The sequence below is a fragment of the Oncorhynchus gorbuscha genome, linkage group LG07 (assembly GCF_021184085.1).
Source record: "Oncorhynchus gorbuscha isolate QuinsamMale2020 ecotype Even-year linkage group LG07, OgorEven_v1.0, whole genome shotgun sequence".
NCBI lineage: Eukaryota > Metazoa > Chordata > Actinopteri > Salmoniformes > Salmonidae > Oncorhynchus > Oncorhynchus gorbuscha.
The window spans coordinates 4039777-4052849 of NC_060179.1; positions in this window are offsets into that span (position 1 = coordinate 4039777).

The following is a 13073-nucleotide window of genomic DNA, read 5'->3' on the forward strand; positions in this document are numbered from 1 at the left end:
CAGAGGGAACATGTATGTTGTTGAATCAGAGGGAACATGTATGTTGTTGAGGGAACATGTATGTTGTTGAATTAGAGGGAACATGTATGTTCTTGAATCAGAGGGAACATGTATGTTGTTGAGGGAACATGTATGTTGTTGAATTAGAGGAAACATGTATGTTGTTGAATCAGAGGGAACATGTATGTTGTTGAGGGAACATGTATGTGGTTGAATCAGAGGGAACATGTATGTGGTTGAATCAGAGGGAACATGTATGTTGTTGTATTAGAGAGAACATGTATGTTGTTGAATTAGAGGGAACATGTATGTTGTTGAATTAGAGGGAACATGTATGTTGTTGAATCAGAGGGAACATGCATGTTGTTGAACCAGAGGGAACATGAATGTTGTTGAATCAGAGGGAACATGTATGTTGTTGAGGGAACATGTATGTTGTTGAATTAGAGGGAACATGTATGTTCTTGAATCAGAGGGAACATGTATGTTGTTTAGGGAACATGTATGTTGTTGAATTAGAGGGAACATGTATGTTGTTGAATCAGAGGGAACATGTATGTTGTTTAGGGAACATGTATGTTGTTGAATCAGAGGGAACATGTATGTTGTTGAGGGAACATGTATGTTGTTGAATTCGAGGGACCATGTATGTTGTTTAGGGAACATGTATGCTGTTGAATCAGAGGGAACATGTATGTTGTTGAGGGAACATGTATGTTGTTGAATCAGATAGCTTATAGCATGATCTCGGGGTTTGAACTCGCAACCTTCCGGTTACTAGTCCAACTTATTGATAAAGACAGTGACTGATGTGGTGTATTCCTTAATTCCATCGGAAGAATCCCGGAACATATTCCAGTCTGTGCAAAACTGTCCTGTAGTTTAGCATCCGCTCCATCTGACCACTTTTTTTACGGACCGAGTCACTGGTGCTTTAGTTTTTGCTTGTAAGCAGGAACCAAGAGGATTAAGTAAGGGTCATATTTGCCAAATGGAGGGCGAGGGAGAGTTTTGTATGCGTCTCTGTGTGTGGAGGACAGGTGATCAATCATTTTTCTCCCTCTGGTTGCACGTTTAATATGCTGATAGAAATTAGGTAAAACAGATTTAAGTTTCCCTGCATTAAAGTCTCCGGCCACTAGGAGCGCCACCTCTGGGTGAGTGGTTTCCTGTTTGCTTATTTCCTTATACAGCTGGCTGAGTGCGGTCTTAGTGCCAGCATCTGTCTGTGGTGGTATGTAGACAGCTATGAAAAAATACAGATGAAAACTCTCTTGGTAAATAGTGTGGTCTACAGCTTATCATGAGATACTCTATCTCAGTCGAGGAAATCCTTGAGACTTCCTTAGATATCGGTGCACCATCTATTGTTAACTATGCGTAGACCACCATCCCTTGTCTTACTAGAGGCTGCTGTTCTGTCCTGCCAATAAAGTGTATAACCTGCCAGCTGTATGTTCGTAATGTTGTCGTTCAGTCATGACTCTGTAATAACATACTGACCCTGGGACCAATGGTAAAGTTGGTTAAATAAGACATACTGATAGTAAATTCTATTCTCCATTTGCTCTTTCATTCTCTGGGATAAACCTTAACCTTGTGGTCAGAGTCTCTGTGTCTGAGGGCCCCATCTCTCTGTCTATCACGCTCTCTCCATATCTTCTCTCTCTCTCTTGCTCTCGCTCCCTCTCTCTCTCGCTCTCCCTCCACTCTCTCTTTCTCTCGCTCTCCCTCCCACTGTCTCTCTCTGTCTCTCCCTCTCTCTCTCTCTCCCTCTCTTTCTTTCTTTCTCTCTCTCTCGCTCTCCCTCTCTATCGCTCTCCCTCTCTCTCTCTCTCTCTCTCGCTCTCCCTCTCTCTCTCTCTCTCTCGCTCTCCCTCTCTATCGCTCTCCCTCTCTCTCTCTCTCTCTCGCTCTCCCTCTCTCTCTCTCGCTCTCTCGCTCTCCCTCCCACTGTCTCTCTCTTTCTCTCTCTCTCTCCCTCTCTCTCGCTCTCCCTCTCTCTCTCTCTCTCGCTCTCCCTCTCTCTCTCTCTCTCTCGCTCTCCCTCCCACTGTCTCTCTCTTTCTCTCTCTCTCTCTGTCTCTCTCGCTCCCCCCCCTCCCTCCCCCTTCCTCCTGAGATTCCAGGGAGAAATGTTTACATGTTCCCTTTTGCTGCACAGAACGTTCTCTCCGGTGTCGGGGCCTGCACACCATGTGAAAACCCCATAGACTGTGTGGTAAGGTAAGGTATGGTAAGACCCAGACATTATTTGCGTTCCAAACAGTACCCTATACCCTACATAGTGCACTACTTTTGAACAGAGTCCTATAGACACTAGTCAAAAGTAGTGCACTAAGTATGGAATAGCGTGCCATTTCAAATCAGGCCCATAATGATCTGTGAACGAGAATGTAGGACGACGGTCCGATGTCAGAATGGTTCAGATAATAACTACAGAATGAAGCCAACATCAGCATGAGCTTGGTTGCGAATGGTATGACTTTTGAACTCTTATTCACTACAGAAGTGATACCTCCTAGCCGTTGAGTTAGCAACAGCAGCAGCAGCTGCAAATGCAGGTTAGGAAGGAACAGACAGAGTATCCCGTCTACCACACAACGACGTTACTACAATGTATACAATTAACAACCAGAGATATTCTTCAAAGGACTCTGTTTGGCAACACGGCCCTCCATCTACCACCAACCTACCAAAGCGCAGCTCAGAGTAAATATTTATTGCATTTTCCTTTTCCAAATAGGTGGTAATTTAGAATGCATAAGATACTGTATTTACGATAGCACAGCTTCTTCACTTCTTCCTTTGTTACTCAGTCTTCCCGCTCTTTCACTCAAACCCAACCCCCGTTCTTTGTGTAACGAGCTGTCATATCTGCTCCGTCCTCTAAGGACATTTTCCTTTGATGTAATTTGTAATTAGTAATCAAGTAATGTTTTAATTATGTGTATGTGTAATTCTGTGTGATTAGTTAGGCATTTAGTAAATAAATTATTAAGACCAATTTTGTATTGCTGATTGAAATTGTTAGCCAGGGTTCATGCAGATAACCATGATTTTACAACTTTCAGATGAGACTGAATAAAGATGATGATTAATATTGACTGCTATTGATGTGAAATATTACTAGGTCTTTACAAGTTTATTTGGAAGATACCAGCTCTATAAATATTATTTTGTTGTGCCCGGCTCTCAAACAGGAGATATTAATCACGGAGAAATTATTTTATAGAATAGCATGTCACATCACTTAATCCAGCATAGCCAAAGACACGACAGGAGCAGTAACCTTCACAGAAGATATGCTGGAATAAAACTGGAATCTGTGTCTGGAGATGAAGAAAAAGACACCCACACACACACACACACACACACACACACACACACACACACACACACACACACACACACACACACACACACACACACACACACACACACACACACACACACACACACACACACACACACACACCTCACCTCACCTCACCTCACCTCACCTATCGACCTACAGCTAAATCTCCATTATAATAATAATCAGGTTGACCTACAGCTAAATCCCCATTATAATAATAATCAGGTTGACCTACAGCTAAATCCCCATTATAATAATAATCAGGTTGACCTACAGCTAAATCCCCATTATAATAATAATCAGGTTGACCTACAGCTAAATCCCCATTATAATAATAATCAGGTTGACCTACAGCTAAATCGCCATTATAATAATAATCAGGTTGACCTACAGCTGTAGCCCCTAAATTGAGGGCATATTGCAGCCTGCTAATTGATTTTCTGCATCTACAACAATTCAAGATAAATCCAATGAAGACTTCATGAGAATAACAGGGAACAATAATAATAACTATCCTACCCGGCTGTCTCTATGGCCATGTCCCGAATGGCAGCCTATTTCCATTGGGCCCTGTATAAAGTAGTGCACTACATAGGGTACAGGTTGCTGTTTTTGGGACCTACCCCAAGTTCCCTACAGACACGGTGAAGGTTTTCATCTTCGTGGCAACGGCTGGTTCATTAAACACATCGAGTATTCATTAACAGAAATAAAACAGGAAGGCGTGGCCAAAACCAGCCAATAAAAGGAGGGATTTACGAATACATGGTGATCTCTCCAAACATTGTTAGCTATCGCCTCCCCTGCGAGTTATATTTATGTAGTGTGTGTGTGTGTGTGTGTGTGTGTGTGTGTGTGTGTGTGTGTGTGTGTGTGTGTGTGTGTGTGTGTGTGTGTGTGTGTGTGTGTGTGTGTGTGTGTGTGTGTGTGTGTGTGTGTGTGTGTGTGTGTGTGTGTGTGTGTGTGTGTGTGTGTGTGTGTGTGTGTGTGTGAGTGTTTTATGTAGGTGAAGTTTAAATATTTGAGAAGCACATGTGGAGATGAATGTTGGACAGTGGGCAGGGTTTCATGGTAAATGGGTGAAGACGGGTAAAATTCACATGGGGCCATTTTATCCACTGTGTCAACATCACCAGATCCCGACAACAGTCCACTCAGCAAACACAATAAAAAAAATACAAGCTCTCAGAGCTGGTGACGGCTGCTTTCTGGGAAACACTTTATCTTCCTCATAGAAAGAGAGGTTCCGAGTTCATTGAGTTCTTTGATTCCGAGGGGAATGTTCCGGAGTTTCCAGCTAGTGGGAAAAGGGAGAGACAGAGAGAGAGACAGAGAGAGAGAGAAAGAGAGGAAGGAGGAAGAGCGAGAGGGAGAGACAGAGAGAGAGACAGAGAGAGAGAGAGAGAGAGAGAGAGAGAGAGAGAGAGAGAGAGAGAGAGAGAGAGAGAGAGAGAGAGAGAGAGAGAGAGAGAGAGAGGGAGAGAGAGAGAGAGAGAGGGAGAGAAAGAGAGAGAGAGAGAGAGAGGGAGAGAGAGAGAGAGAGAGGGAGAGAGAGAGAGAGAGAGAGAGAGAGAGAAGCTTGACGTCATTGCCTACTATAACTCTGTAACGGACATTCCTTTTGCAATATCGCTTAGTAGGCAGTAGTGACGGGGTTGCCATGGAGATACCAAGAGTAAGAGCAGGCTGGCCGCTATTGCGTTCAGAAAGGCTTCCAGCCGATTTTAATGGTATTTTGGACCAGGTACAACCATTGTCTTTGGGGCTTGCTTTGTGTAGTGACACAGTAGAAATAGGTTTGAATCTCCAGGCATCGCTGAGAGGGAGAAGGACAGATGTGAGAGCAGACTCATATATATATATATATACAGAATGGAGTCATATATACAGTACAGGATGGAGTCATATATACAGAATGGAGTCATATATATATACAGGATGGAGTCATATATACAGAATGGAGTCATATATATACAGAATGGAGTCATATATACAGAATGGAGTCATATATACAGGATGGAGTCATATATACAGAATGGAGTCATATATACAGGATGGACTCATATATACAGGATGGAGTCATATATACAGAATGGAATCATATATACAGAATGGAGTCATATATACAGTACAGAATGGAGTCATATATATACAGGAAGGAGTCATATATACAGGATGGAGTCATATATATACAGAATGGAGTCATATATACAGAATGGAGTCATATATACAGGATGGAGTCATATATACAGAATGGAGTCATATATACAGAATGGAGTCATATATACAGGAAGGAGTCATATATACAGGATGGAGTCATATATACAGAATGGAGTCATATATACAGGAAGGAGTCATATATACAGGATGGAGTCATATATACAGGATGGAGTCATATATACAGGATGGAGTCATATATACAGAATGGAGTCATATATATACAGGATGGAGTCATATATACAGAATGGAGTCATATATACAGGATGGAGTCATATATATACAGAATGGAGTCATATATACAGAATGGAGTCATATATACAGAATGGAGTCATATATACAGGATGGATTCATATATACAGAATGGAGTCATATATACAGAATGGAGTCATATATACAGAATGGAGTCATATATACAGAATGGAGTCATATATATACAGAATGGAGTCATATATACAGAATGGAGTCATATATACAGAATGGAGTCATATATACAGAATGGAGTCATATATATACAGGAAGGAGTCATATATACAGGATGGAGTGATATCTACTCATGAGAACCGCCACAGGAAAGCAAGACCATTGTCACCTCTGCTGCAGAAGATAAGTTCAGAGTTACCAGCCACAGAAATTGCACCCCAAAAAAAATGCTTTACAAGGTTCAAGTAACAGACACATCTCAACATCAACTTTGCAGTGGAGACTGCGTGAATCAGGCATTCATGGTCAAATTGCTGCAAAGAAATTGCCACTAAAGATGAGACTTGCTTGTGTCAAGAAACAAGGGCAATGGACGTTTGGTTCCATCCTCCGTGTCTTTGTGAGACACAGAGCAGGTGTACGGATTATCTACGCATGTCTGGTTCCCACAGTGAAGCATGGAGGAGGAGGTGTGATGGTGTATTTTTTTAAACTATTTATTTAACCTTAATTTAACTAGACAAGTCAGTTAATAAGAACAAATTATTAATTACTATGATGGCCTACCAAAAGGCTAAAGGCCTCCTTTGGGGCCCGGGGCTGGGATTGAAAAGAAATACAATAGAAATATAGGACAAAACACACATCACAACAAGAGAGACAAAACGACACCACATAAAGAGAGACCTAAGACAACAACACAGCATGGCAGCAACACATGACAACACAGCATGGTAGCAACACAACATGACAACAACATGGTAGCAACACAACATGGTAGCAGCACAAAACATGGTACGAACATTATTGGACAAAGACAACAGGACAAAGGGCAAGAAGGTAGAGACAACAATACATCACACAAAGCAGTCACAACTGTCAGTAGGACTGTCCATGATTGAGACTTTGAATTAATAGATGGAGATTAAACTGTCCGGTTTGAGTGTTTGTTGCAGCTCATTCCAGTCACTTGCTGCAGCGAACTGAAAAGAGGAGCGACCCAGGGATGTGTGTGCTTTGGGGATCTTTAACCTCTCTGGTACGCTAGCGTCCCACCACGACAACAGTCTGTGAAAGTGCAGGGCTCCAAATTCAAAACAACAAAAATCCCATAATTACAATATATTATACAATTATAATTATTCCTCAAACATACAAGTATTATACACCATTTTAAAGATAAACTTCTTGTTAAACCAATCACAGTGTCCGATTTCAAAAAGCTTTACGGCGAAAGCACACCATGCGATTATGTTAGGTCAGCGCCGAGACACAGAAAATCAGACAGCCATTTTCCAGCCAAGGAGAAGGCTCACAAAAGTCAGAAATAGCGGTTAAATGAATCCCTAACCTTTGTCTCCATGTTAGACAATAAATGTTTGTTTTGTTCAATAATGTCCCTCTTTACGTCCAAAAACCTCAGTTTTGTTGGTGCGTTTAGTTCAGAAATACAAAGGCACAATGAGCGCTCACAACATCAAGACGAAAAGTTATTAAAAAGTGTAATAAAAGTTTGTAGAAACATGTCAAACGATTTTTTAAAATCAATCCTCAGGTTGTTTTTGTCATAAATAATCAATAATATTTCAACTGGACAAAAGCTTCGTCAATAGAAAAGGTAAACAAGAAAGGCGCACTCCTAATCATGTGCTGGGCTCATGTCTGGAAATTTCCACTGTCCTCTCATTGAAAGCGGTGTGTCTCCCTCATTTTTCAGAGTAAACGCCTGAAACAATGTCTAAAGACTGGCCACATGTAGAGGAAGCCATAGAGATGGTGACCTGGGTCCTAAGTCTTTGTATGGTGGATAGGCTTTCAATGGAAAAACAGCCTTTCAAAATAATAGTACTTCCTGGTTGGATTTTCCCCGGGTTTTCTCCTGCAATATCAGTTATATTATACTCACAGACATTATTTACAACAGTTTTGGAAACTTTAGAGTGTTATCTATCCACATCTACCAATTATATGCATATCGTAGCTTCTGGGCCTGAGTAGCAGGCAGTTTAATTTGGGCACGCTTTTCATCCAAAATTCTGAATGCTGCCCCCTACCCTAGATGACGTTTTAATAGAATGTGACTGGCAGAACGGGTGTTGTATGTGGAGGATGAGGGCTGCAGTAGATATCTCAGATAGAGGGGAGTGAACAGGTGTTGTATGTGGAGGATGAGGGCTGCAGTAGATATCTCAGATAGGGGGGAGTGAACAGGTGTTGTATGTGGAGGATGAGGGCTGCAGTAGATATCTCAGATAGGAGGGAGTGAACAGGTGTTGTATGTGGAGGATGAGGGCTGCAGTAGATATCTCAGATAGGGGGGAGTGAACAGGTGTTGTATGTGGAGGATGAGGGCTGCAGTAGATATCTCAGATAGGGGGGAGTGAACAGGTGTTGTATGTGGAGGATGAGGGCTGCAGTAGATATCTCAGATAGGGGGGAGTGAACAGGTGTTGTATGTGGAGGATGAGGGCTGCAGTAGATATCTCAGATAGAGGGGAGTGAACAGGTGTTGTATGTGGAGGATGAGGGCTGCAGTAGATATCTCAGATAGGGGGGAGTGAACAGGTGTTGTATGTGGAGGATGAGGGCTGCAGTAGATATCTCAGATAGGGGGGAGTGAGGCCTAAGAGGGTTTAATAAATAAGCATCAACCAGTGGGTCTTGTGACAGGTATACAGAGATGATCAGTTTACAGAGGAGTATAGAGTGCAGTGATGTGTCCTATAAGGAGCATTGGTGGCAAATCTGATGGCCGAATGGTAAAGAACATCTAGCAGCTCGAGAGCACCCTTACCTGTCGATCTATAAATTACATCTCTGTAATCTAGCATGGGTAGGATGGTCATCTGAATCAGGGTTAGTTTGGCAGCTGGAGTGAAAGAGGAGTGATTACGATAGAGGAAACCAAGTCTAGATTTAACTGTAGCCTGCAGCTTTGATATGCACTGAGAGAAGGACAGTGTACTGTCTAGCCATACTCCCAAGTACTTGTATGAGGTGACTACCTCAAGCTCTAAACCCTCAGATGTAGTAATCACACCTGTGGGAAGAGGGGCATTCTTCTTACCAAACCACATGACCTTTGATTTGGAGGTGTTCAGAACAAGGTTAAGGGCAGAGAAAGCTTGTTGGACACTAAGAAAGGTTTGTTGTAGAGCGTTTAACACAAAATCCGGGGAGGGGCCAGCTGAGTATAAGACTGTATCATCTGCATATAAATGGATGAGGGAGCTTCTTACTGCCTGAGCTATGTTGTTCATGTAAATTGAGAAGAGCGTGGGGCCTAGGATCGAGCCTTGGGGTACTCCCTTGGTGACAGGCAATGGCTGAGACAGCAGATTTTCTGACTTTATACACTGCACTCATTGAGAGAGGTAGTTAGCAAACCAGGCCAAAGACCCCTCAGAGACACCGATACTCCTTAACCGGCCCACAAGGATGGAATGGTCTACCCTATCAAAAGCTTTGGCCAAGTCCATAAAAAAGCAGCACAATAGAATCAAGAATAGAATCAAGGGCAACGGTGACATAATATAGGACCTTTAAGGTTTCAGTGATGCATCCATAACTTGAGCGGAAACCATATTGCATACCCGAGAGAATACTATAGACATCAGGAAAGCCAATCAGTTGATTATTGACACAACATTGATAAACAGGGCAAAATAGAAATAGAATCAGCTTGATATCCCCCTTTAAATAAAGGACGAACTGTGGCTGCCTTCCCAGAAAGGAGAGACAGGTTAAAAAGGTCAGAGAAAGGCTTGGAGATGACAGGGGCAGCAACCTTAAAGAAGAAAGGGTCTAAACCATCTCACCCAGATGTTTTTTGGGACCAAGTTTCAGGAGCTTCTTTAGCACATCAGGCTCAGTGAGAAACTTTGCAGCGAGGTGGGGAAAAAGAGGGAGAAGCATCGGGGATCGTCGCATTAGAAGGGGTGGGAGATGAGGAAATGTTGGACAGGCAAGGAGGCTGACTCAAATGGGAATTCTGACTATCGGGGATAGTCGCATTCGAATGCTTTGCTGGTGAAACTGTCTTGATATATTTCGAATTCAAGGCACACTTAATAACAAGCATGGCTACCACAACAATCTGCAGAGATACGCCATCCCATCTGGTTTGCGCTTAGTCCCACTATCATTTGTTTTTCAACAGGACAATGACCCAACACACCTCCAGGCTGTGTAAGGGCTATTTGACCAAGAAGGAGAGTGATGGAGTGCTGTATCAAGTGACCTGGCCTCCATAATCACCTGACCTCAACCCAACTGAGATGGTTTGGGATGAGTTGGACCACAGAGTGAAGGAAAAGCAGCCAACAGGTTCTCAGCATATGTGGGAACTCCTTCAAGACTGTTGGAAAAGTATTCCTCATGAAGCTGGTTGAGAGAATGCCATTAGCGCGCACCCCGTGATGTGTGCAAAGTTGTCATCAAGGCTACTTTGAAGAATCCCTACCTCCCTCTCTCTATCCCACCCTCCCTCTCTCTATCCCTCCCTCCCTCTCTCTATCCCTCCCTCCCTCTCTCTATCCCTCTCTCTATCCCTCCCTCCCTCTCTCTATCCCTCCCTCCCTCTCTCTATCCCTCCCTCCCTCTCTCTATCCCTCCCTCTCTCTATCCCTCCCTCTCTCTATCCCTCCCTCCCTCTCTCTATCCCTCCCTCTCTCTATCCCTCCCTCTCTCTATCCCTCCCTCCCTCTCTCTATCCCTCCCTCTCTCTATCCCTCTCTCTCTCTATCCCTCCCTCCCTCTCTCTATCCCTCCCTCCCTCTCTCTATCCCTCCCTCTCTCTATCCCTCTCTCTCTCTATCCCTCCCTCCCGTCTCTGATGGTCGATTATATACTGTAGCTATTAGTCTCTGAGAGAGAGAGAGAGAGAGAGAGAGAGAGAGAGAGAGAGAGAGAGAGAGAGAGAGAGAGAGAGAGAGAGAGAGAGAGAGAGAGAGAGAGAGAGAGAGAGAGAGAGAGAGAGAGAGAGAGAGAGTGACAGGGAGATAGTGACATTGAGATAGTTACAGGGAGATAGGGGCAGAGAGAGAGAGAGTGAGAGAGAGAGAGAGAGAGAGAGAGAGAGAGAGAGAGAGAGAGAGAGAGAGAGAGAGAGAGAGAGAGAGAGAGAGAGAGAGAGAGAGAGAGAGAGAGAGAGAAAGAGAGAGAGAGTGAGATAGTTACAGGGAGATAGGGGCAGAGAGAGAGAGAGTGAGAGAGAGAGAGAGAGAGAGAGAGAGAGAGAGAGAGAGAGAGAGAGAGAGAGAGAGAGAGAGAGAGAGAGAGAGAGAGAGAGAGAGAGAGAGAGAGAGAGAGAGAGAGAGAGAGAGAGAGAGAGAGAGAGAGAGAGAGAGAGAGAGAAAAGCAAGCAGCCAGTATGCTTTTCCATTTAGGGTGAAGAGGTCGTGGCGCTTTTTGTCCAATTACAGACCACAACCTGTTAGAATTTGAGCAGCTGAAAAGCCAGACGTCAGATCCAATCAATATGTGGAACGTACCGTGTGGCAGCTCCACACAGCTGTCTGTCTGCCCGTTATAAGCCACTGTTTCAGTCCTGCCTGATGAGGAATAGCACAGTCCTCCACACTAACAGGCTAGAGTCCCATTTGGCTCCCTATTGGCATATAGTGTACTAGTTTTGACCAGGGCCATAATTGCTATATAATCCCTATGGTCAAAAGTAGTGCGCTACATAGGGTATATGGGGCCATTTGGGACATACCATATTTCCACTGCTGAAGAGGGTTGCTCCAGTACAATGGCGTGCATACAGGTCACACAAATGTGTCTGAAAGAGAAACATCACCACCTAGTGGCCAGAGGAAACACCACCACCTAGGGGCCAGAGGAAACACCATCACCTAGTGGCCAGAGGAAAGTAAGTAGGAGAGGGTTTGGTGAGGAAACACCATCACCTTGTGGCCAGAGGAAACACCACCACCTAGTGGCCAGAGGAAACACCACCACCTAATGGCCAGAGGAAACACCACCACCTAGTAGCCAGAGGAAACACCACCACCTAGTGGCCAGAGGAAACACCACCACCTAGTGGCCAGAGGAAACACCACTACCTAGTGGCCAGAGGAAGCACCATCACCTAGTGGCCAGAGGAAACACCATCACCTAGTGGCCAGAGGAAACACCATCACCTAGTGGCCAGAGGAAACATCATCACCTAGTGGCCAGAGGAAAGTAACTAGGAGAGGGTTTGGTGAGGAAACACCATCACCTCGTGGCCAGAGGAAACACCACCACCTAGTGGCCAGAGGAAACACCACCACCTAGTGGCCAGAGGAAACACCACCACCTAGTGGCCAGAGGAAACACCACCACCTAGTGGCCAGAGGAAACACCATCACCTAGTGGCCAGAGGAAACACCATCACCTAGTGGCCAGAGGAAACACCATCACCTAGTGGCCAGAGGAAACACCACCACCTATTGGCCAGAGGAAACACCATCACCTAGTGGCCAGAGGAAACACCATCACCTAGTGGCCAGAGGAAACACCACCACCTAATGGCCAAAGGAAGCACCATCACCTAGTGGCCAGAGGAAACACCACCACCTAGTGGCCAGAGGAAACACCACCACCTCTTTGCCAAAGGATCACCACTACCTCGTGGCCAGAGGAAACACCATCACCTAGTGGCCAGAGGAAACACCATCACCTAGTGGCCAGAGGAAACACCACCACCTAATGGCCAAAGGAAGCACCATCACCTAGTGGCCAGAGGAAACACCACCACCTAGTGGCCAGAGGAAACACCATCACCTAGTGGCCAGAGGAAACACCATCATCTCGGGGCCAGAGGAAACACCATCACCTAGTGGCCAGAGAAAACACCACCACCTAGTGGCCAGAGGAAACACCACCACCTAGTGGCCAGAGGAAACACCACTACCTAGTGGCCAGAGGAAACATCACCACCTAGTGGCCAGAGGAAACACCATCACCTCGTGGCCAGAGGAAACACCATCACCTAGTGGCCAGAGGAAACACCACCATCTAGTGGCCAGAGGAAACACCACCACCTCCTGGCCAGAGGAAACACCATCACCTAGTGGCCAGAGGAAACACC